This window comes from Cricetulus griseus, assembly GCF_003668045.3.
Source record: "Cricetulus griseus strain 17A/GY chromosome 1 unlocalized genomic scaffold, alternate assembly CriGri-PICRH-1.0 chr1_1, whole genome shotgun sequence".
NCBI classification, from domain to species: domain Eukaryota; kingdom Metazoa; phylum Chordata; class Mammalia; order Rodentia; family Cricetidae; genus Cricetulus; species Cricetulus griseus.
In genome coordinates, this window is record NW_023276807.1 from 250,572,026 (window position 1) to 250,580,486 (window position 8,461).

Here is an 8,461-nt window from a genome sequence, read left to right on the forward strand (position 1 = left end):
TAAATGACCATAAAGCTAAAGCTTGATATAAATAATTGGAGGAAGTATACAGATAATCTCATTTCTCCTCCATGTCCCAGTGCACAAGAAAAGAAACCAATTTGCCCAAACATTGAACTCAATGCTGAAGAAAAGCTCAGTACACCATTTTATTTAACATTCAAACACTTACATCTAGAACATCAGAAGTACTTTAGAATAGTGACTTTTACCAGGGGCTGATCAAGGCCTCCCTTCCCTTTATTTTTGAGCTTCTGTTTGTAGGCACAGGAAATAACCTTTACTGTATCGTAGGTATAAAAAGGGACCCGATGATTCATCTCTATGAATCTGCTTGTTGAATTTGATGGATCATTCTTAAAAGCGACGTTGCTAATCTTCAGGTTTTCTTTCTTAGGTTATTCACAGATCAGTGGGTTTTCCAGCTAATACAGGTCTGATGCTCTTCTGTCTTCACACATGGTATTCATCATATCTTGACAAGAAAAGACCTTCAGTCTACAAATAACCTTCACTGAAGTAAGACATGTAAGTGGGTTTCTTTATGAAAGATAGATTTTATGGCTGAATAAAAAACAACTGTAGTTAAAAAGTGTCATCCAGTGGCCTTATTGAAAGATTTTTTTTTCCTTTAAGGAACTTTAGTATTTGGTGTAGAAACTGCTAATAGACCAAAAAATAGAAAAGTATTAAAATTACTTTATCATTAACCACAAACGCAACAGGAAGGGTTGATCAGCTCTGTGTTTTATCATTCGGAAGCATTCAGCCTTTAAAATATTTAAGCATCCACATTAGTTCTTGTCAAAGTAGCACAAAGCAGTGCATAATATGACCTGTGTGTAAGAGCAGAACAAGATAAGAGGCTGCAGAGTGAAGTCTCCACAATGGGATTGCCCTGTGCTATAGATAATATTTTGCCTTGCTGACTTCCAGACAATTACTAAATGAAGTTCAATGTTTTCTTTGTATTTCTACTTGGCCATGCTAAGCAAGGGCAGCAGGTTCAGTTAATATTGAAGTAGCAAGGAAGTAACAATGAATTTGAGGCATCCTCCATGTCCTGTGCTATGGCCAATTAGAAAAGAAACAGAAGTTGGAGCTGCAGACATGGCTCTGAGGTTAAGAGAGCATATTGTCGTAGCAAAGCGTCCTGATTCAGTTCCCTGGCACCACATTAGGTAGCTCACAACTTCCAGTGACTCCAGCTCCAGGATCATTAACATCCTCTGCTAGTTTCTGGAGGCACCCCACCCCTCCACAGATGCATATGGTATGACAGATACATTTAAAGAAAACATTAAGAATTTTCAAGGGCTGGCAGGATGGCTCAGTGGGTAAAGATACATTCAAGCCTGACAACCCAGGTCCGTGGAAAGAAAGCACCAATTCCCAAAAGTTGTCCTCTAACCCCCACACACCTGCCATTGCACACACACACACATTCGTAAATAAAACAAAAAGAATTTTGAAGTAAACATGAAACAATATGATCACTCAGCAAATCCAAACTACCTAGTAAATGCAAAGAACCTACTGTGTACTGTTTAGGGACAAGCCAGAGAGATGGCCTAGCAGCTAAGAGCAGAAGATCTGGGTTTAGTTCCCAGCATCTACACAATGGCTCACAGCTTTCTGTAACTCCAGTTTCCACGAGTCCTGATGCCTTCTTCTGGCCTCTCCAGGCACTGCACACACATAGTGCACATACTTACATGCAAGCAAAGAAGCCATACACGTAGAATTTTAAAAGGAGCAGCTGAGATCCTTTCTTTAAAATCCCTGAAGCATCTGCCCCTGATCTATATTAACAAAACCTTGTATAAAACCAATATGTCAAACATGATTATCAGTGAAATCACTATAGAACACCCATAAACACCAAATTTCACCCTTCTGTGTGAGATGAGGGAGAGCAGGAGAAACATAGCATCAGGAAGGAGTTACACAGTTTGGGGAAAGCATCTTGAAAAATATTAGACCCTTATTTAGCCACAGACATTTATTACAAAGGTATTCCTGCCCTTGTCCAGCTTTTAGTTCTATGAACATTGAGTAGGGGGTGGGGAGATACTACTTGAGAGATAACAGGAAATCCCACAGCAGTATACTCAGAGTTAGGAAAACTACTCCAACTCTAACCAAGTTACTCATTCATTCAACAAACAATACATTTATGATACAGAGAAGTTCCTGAAGAAACAACTAGGAACAAGGCAGTTACTGGCTTCTAACTCAAGGAGCTTCTCCTTTAATGGGAGAGAATAGTAATGAAAAGAAGAAAACTATTAAACCATTGTAGGCTGAGGCATGCGGCTCATGGAATAAATAGGGTGCTGTAATGACAAACTGGATAAAGGAGCTGGACAACTCTGTGGCAACCAGAGCAATGCTGTTCCCTGCTCAGGAAGCACTGAGGAACTAAAAGCTGAGAAAAGTCAGTGTAGTGTGTCTTGGTAACAGAAACCTAGCCCTAAGGATGCAAGGAAGCAAGTGGCAATGGTTGTAGTCAGTCATACTATTGCAGCTTGGGAATAGCCTGAATTTGATTCTAAACTCATTAATAATTGTAAGTAAATCAGTCTGAAAAAGACAGGATAAGATTAAAACCAGTGATGAAAAATAGCAAAAGGAAAAAGGATTTCAAAATAGGTGTGTTTGAAAGGAACAGAGTTAAAAACAGACCTCATAAGTTATCCTTGTAAGTAAAATGTCCTAGAAAGCAAATCAAGAGACTTCTTTTTGCAACAGAGACCATGACAGAAAACCATAAGCAATCAAAACACAGAGCTCAGCTCCAGTGGATGTGTCCACCAAACACTCCCACACCTAAGGCTCAGGGGCAGAGAAACTATGACCAGGCGTCAGGGGTTTTGCTGGGAGACTGTGTCTCTTAGTACTGTCAGAAGCTTCACCCATAAAGACTCCCTATCATGACTTCCCAATGTGAGCTGAACAACGATGACACCAGTGAACATGCCAAACTGCCAGAAAAAGCCCACCAAGGCCTCATCCCTACAAGAGAATTATAGACAACTGAGAAGAGGTAGGAATGGAAGAGGTGGCCTTCCTCAGGGAAGAGTACAACAATTGGTTGTCAAGAGCAAAACAGCCCTGAAAGCATATATAACAGGTACCATTGTGTAAAGTGAACAGGTTATATTTAAGACTTGGGGTGTGTGCATGCGCGTGTGTGCACTCTTGCATGCATGCAATAACAATTACTGGGGGGAAAAGACTATGCATTTGAAAAGATCAGGGATGAGTTTGAGGGAGGATTTGAAGGGAGGAAAAGGAAGGGAGAAATGTTATAATTAAATTGTAATCTCAAAAAATAAAACATAGAAAAAAGAAATAATAAATGATAAAAAGAAAACAAGAAACAATGAAGCAAAAAAAGTTGGGTCCAGAGCACTGATAAATAAAATTACAACTTCCCATCACATTCATAGGCACTGCAAAATTAAAACACACAGTCCTTAGCATTTTGAAACAGAAGAGTTTTGTTATGATCACAGTATTGATAAAACTATTGAAATTCTACCTGTAAAAAAAGAAACTGCATGCTAGCTCAATATATTCAATCTTTAATTTGTTTCACACTATTAACTTTTAAAACCTCTTCTTTTTGAAATAATTACTTTCTACAATTTATTCATAGGGTAAGAATGGAGTTCTAATTTTTGTTTTTAAAAAGGGTATTTTTCCAAACCAGAAGCTTACTAAATATATGGGTGTTATCTTTAAAGTCTATATTAATAGCTGAGAAATTAATTCAGTTGGTAAAATGCTTACCTAACATTCACAAAGTCCTTAGTTTGATCCCTATGACAGTGGAAAATGGTCATAATGCCATATGCCTGTGATCCTAGTACATGGGAGGGGAGGAGGAGGATCAGACTTTCAGTGTCATCTTCAGTTACATTGGAAGTTCAAGGCCAATCATGTGAGAACTTGTAGAAACAAATAAAAGATAGATAGATAGATAGATAGATAGATAGATAGATAGATGATAGATTCCATATTTAAAACCCAAATATTGATCTATCATAAGATACCATGAAAACTACTTAAAATAGCTTCACAACCAAAGAAACAAATTGATAGATTTGTTTGAAAGGAACTGAGAAAATAGCCAGCATTCTAGAAAGTGAGTGAATAAGTTGAATGTGTTCCATTGGAACTTCCAGCTTGCTCCTGCGAAAGCACCATTCCTCTCTCTCCAAATCCTTCCCTCAGGCAATCTCCAGAGAGAAAAGCCACCAAAAGAAGCAGTTCCACATTCTTGTCGACTGTAGGGGCGCCTCCCCTGCAGTTGCCAGCAGCCCAAGGTATTATAATTAGGTGCAAATCCAGCTGGTGGCAGACACATCATCCCCCCTCACCTAGAGGGTACATAAGCACCCTGCTTTAGTTCGGCCATGTGATTCTTCTGTCCCTTCTCCCACCTCAATCTCTGGGGACTGGAGGACTCATCTGGAGTTCCTTTGCTCAAAATAAACTTTTTCAATGTGGCTTGATTGGGTTTACTGTGTCTGTGGAGAAACTTACTATCAAGTTAGTAGCATGTACAACTTTTTGTAGATAAGACATTGGACATATTAAAGTATTTTCAAATATGCAAAGATATAAATGATTGAGACTTCTTTATAAAATGTCTTTATTACAAGTCCAATCTTCTATCTCTGCTTGCTAGAGCATTTTGTATTTGGAGTAAGGAAATGGATTAGGCTTAATCCTTTTCCAGTTTGTTATGACAAATCTTGGTAGAAAAAAGACCAAACTTCCTTCTACTTTGAAGTTCTGGGGACTGTTGAAAATGTTTGTTATTCACTCTTTCACTCAAAAGTTATCTATTGAACAATTTTGTGGTTTAGATAAGAACTGTCTCCATACCCTCATGTGTTGAACACATTTTTTTTTCTCAGCTAATGGTACTATTTGGGTTGGTTCTGGAAACTTTAGGCTATAGGTCCTACCTAGAGATAGTAATCCGTAGGGGCATGGTTTTTTTAGATTAAATTTGGCACAGGTTCTGTTTTCCCTCTGGGGTGCCTGTTCACTGTGAGAACAGCCTCCTTGTCTCCAGGCTCCCACAACCAGGACGCTGTCCTTCACCACAGACACACAATAAATGGAGCCAAGGACTCTGCGCTGATATTTCTGAAACTAGAAGCTGAAATAAATAACTCCTCCCCTGAAATGTATTTTTTTTCTCAAATATCTGTCAAGACCAAAAAAGAAAAAATGAGATTCTTTGAGTTAAATCTGAGATTCATTAGTAAGCAAAACAAGGGAAAGTCCTCTCCTCTCAAACAATCAAATTCTATCAAACAATATATATTAACTTTAATACATAATTGAATTGTATAGTTGCTTAGAACATGACAACTTTCATGGAAAAAAAAAAAACAGTAGATTAAGAGAGTTCCTGAAGTGAGCCAGGGAGTGGTTGACCAGAATGATCTGTAAGCACCACCTTGGTAAAGTGACTTGCAAGCAAGTGCTTAAAGGAGAAGGATGTCAAGCAACTGAGGAAATAATGTTTCAGTCATCTTAAACGTGGTAAGCCTGTGATTTTGGAAGAAAAAGGGACTTGAGTGTCAAGAGCAGAATAGTGTCATTCTGTGCTCTCCCAAGCTTATAATGTAGGAGCCTTGGATTCTCATAAGCCACCGTGTGGAAAGAAAACAAAGTATTAGGAGCTTACAATTTGACAAGTATGGTGTTTTCCTTTAAGTTTTAATCACAGATCCAAAAGATAAGCAGCTGTACTAAAGATGACTGCATTTAAGACATGCATTACAGTGTTAGGATTTCAACTGTGACCTCACATACTCTAGGCAAGTAACCTGTCCTTAAGCTATGACCCCAGCCCAAGTTTTTTTTTTTTTTCACAGATGTTATATATCCCAGCTTCCCATCATCCTATAGACCTGAGTCATGGTTCAGAATCATTCTGAAGACTATACATGTCTCTGACAAATAAAAATATTGATTGCATAGAAATCAGAACGATGTAGAAGACTAAGGAGACAAAAAATACTGGAGTTACATAGGCAGGCATCATGTGGGGAAGTGTGGTTAATAGGTGAAAAACTACAAGATCAGGAAATATGTGTGCATACACATGTCCTACATTTCAAAATGGCACAATAGCCAAGGAGAAATGACAGGAATAAAATCTTTTGTGATCTGTCTTTTCTAGAAGTAGGTAGCACCCGTGTTATTCTTTTAATTAAATTTGCCCATTATAATCAAATTTGGAGAAAATACTCTTGCCGTGTTTCAATATTTTTAAACAAAGCAGAAATCCTTTAGTAAACTTCAGCTTGAAATAACCCAAAAGAAAGCAGATCATTCCATGAAGCAAAGTGTTTTTCTCAACAACTCAACAATATGTGTTTATTACATTGGAGCCCAGGACCACCACGCTCGATTACAGTAAAAGCTCTGCATTTTTTCCATCTGGCAATGAGAACACAAGATGTTGTGTAAACTACCAGAAGAGCTCTATTTCATTGTAATTAAAATTTAGTGTTACATTTAAGCAATAAGGCAACTCCAGGAGATGTGATTATCATGAGATAATGACCTTGGGGTGTTAGAAGGCATACAAGGAACCAAATGCCTCCAATCCTCTAAGGGGCAAGATTATTTCTACATAACAACCTCCGCCTCCTCTCACAAACGCACCCCTGCCCCTGAAGCTGTATGATCAGGGCAAAAGGAAAGCTTGGGAGTAAGAGCACCAATATGATTTCTGTAAGAAGAGGGCTTTGGGGGACTGCTGTATGACAAAATTGGCATTGCGGGTGCTGAAGCAGCAGTTTCAAATGAGTTGTGTTGTTTGTGCAATAATTATGCAATGGCTTTAGAATTCTCTGGACACACATAGACCTGTCAGTGATGTCACAGGCCTGTAAGTAATCTTTAGCAAAGGCACGGATCTAACCTTTTCCCCTTGTTTTGGTTTCATGATTTCCATTCCATAATAGCAATAAGATATGACAGGTGGTACATTTCTTGAGGGTTTATTAGTCTTCTTGGGTGGTTGAAGCCATTCAGCCTTTGGCCTGAACCTCTCAAGACATCTAAGATGTATAATAATTTGCCCAAAATGCAAGGCTTGTCATGTCTTATTGCTTAATTACTTTGTACTTGCCGAGTAATTTTCTCAAAGTGAATGCAGATAACAGTGCTTACTTTATAGTTTTACATTGATAGAAACTACTTCTAAAACATAATACATGATAATTCTACTCTGATGAACAAGGGATGCTCCATTATATTACTGTTATAAACTCTGAAATGTGGGTCACTTAAAATTATGTAAAATATTTATATTCTTTAACAACTTGTTACAATGGAAAAGGGATAAACTAAAATTGGACCTAATATAAAATAATGGCATCCTCAAAAACAAGCCATGATAAAGAGATGGGAACCATAAGCATTAAAATAATTCTTCAACATCAAAGAGGTGAAAGTGATAGTTTAATTTGTAAATAGTATTTTATAAAGAATAATAGATGCATAAAAGGAAACATTAGAAAAGTACTGAGGAAACTCTTAAAATAGACTCATAGAAATGATTTGTATATATGAAAGCAAATGTACATATGTATAACCAATGTCACATGGAGTAACTGAACAAAGATATAAGGAGTTAGACTTTTCTTCTGGTGTAGGGAAGAATCATGAGCCTGATTAACAGTCTACCCTTCTTAGGTTTATCTCACAATTTTATTCTTGTATGAAACATGATCACTTTGCTCCTCTGTTCATCATTTGCCTAGAATTCTTTTCAAAAAGAAATAAAATGAGACATCTTGTTGTTTAAAAGGAACCATGTCCACACAATCAATACATAACACAGAAAAAGTGCTTTACTTTCTCAAATAGATCCGTGCACACATACTTTCATGGATCTTATGTATAAGTTGAGAATAGAGTCCAGTGAGAAGTCTCCTCTCTCTCTCTCTCTCTCTCTCTCTCTCTCTCTCTCTCTCTCTCTCTCTCTGCCTATCTCTCTCACTCATATGTATACATATATGTATTATGCACACATACAAAGAGAGATATGTATATATTTATTGTATTATTTCTCTCTATATTCACAGACACCCCATCAATACAGAGTTGTGCTCTGGCTGTGGTCACTCATGTATTGGTTTCTTTTTTACCTTAAAGAATGCCAAGAGTAGATAACACTAGAATTACATCGTAAATGAAAACAACTTAGAAAGATAATTAGTTTTGTTTCAACTTCCTAGGTGTTCTTTTTCAATATTTTGGTAAAAAAGGGTGAAAAATGTGGGGTATTTGCTAAATCAAGTATATATACACTTTTGACTTGGGCTATTCATGGACCTCTACAAACTATTTGAACAGTCTTTTCTGACACCTACCTCGCAAAAAGGAAAAGAACAAAAACCAAGAAACTAAAACCATTTTGTGA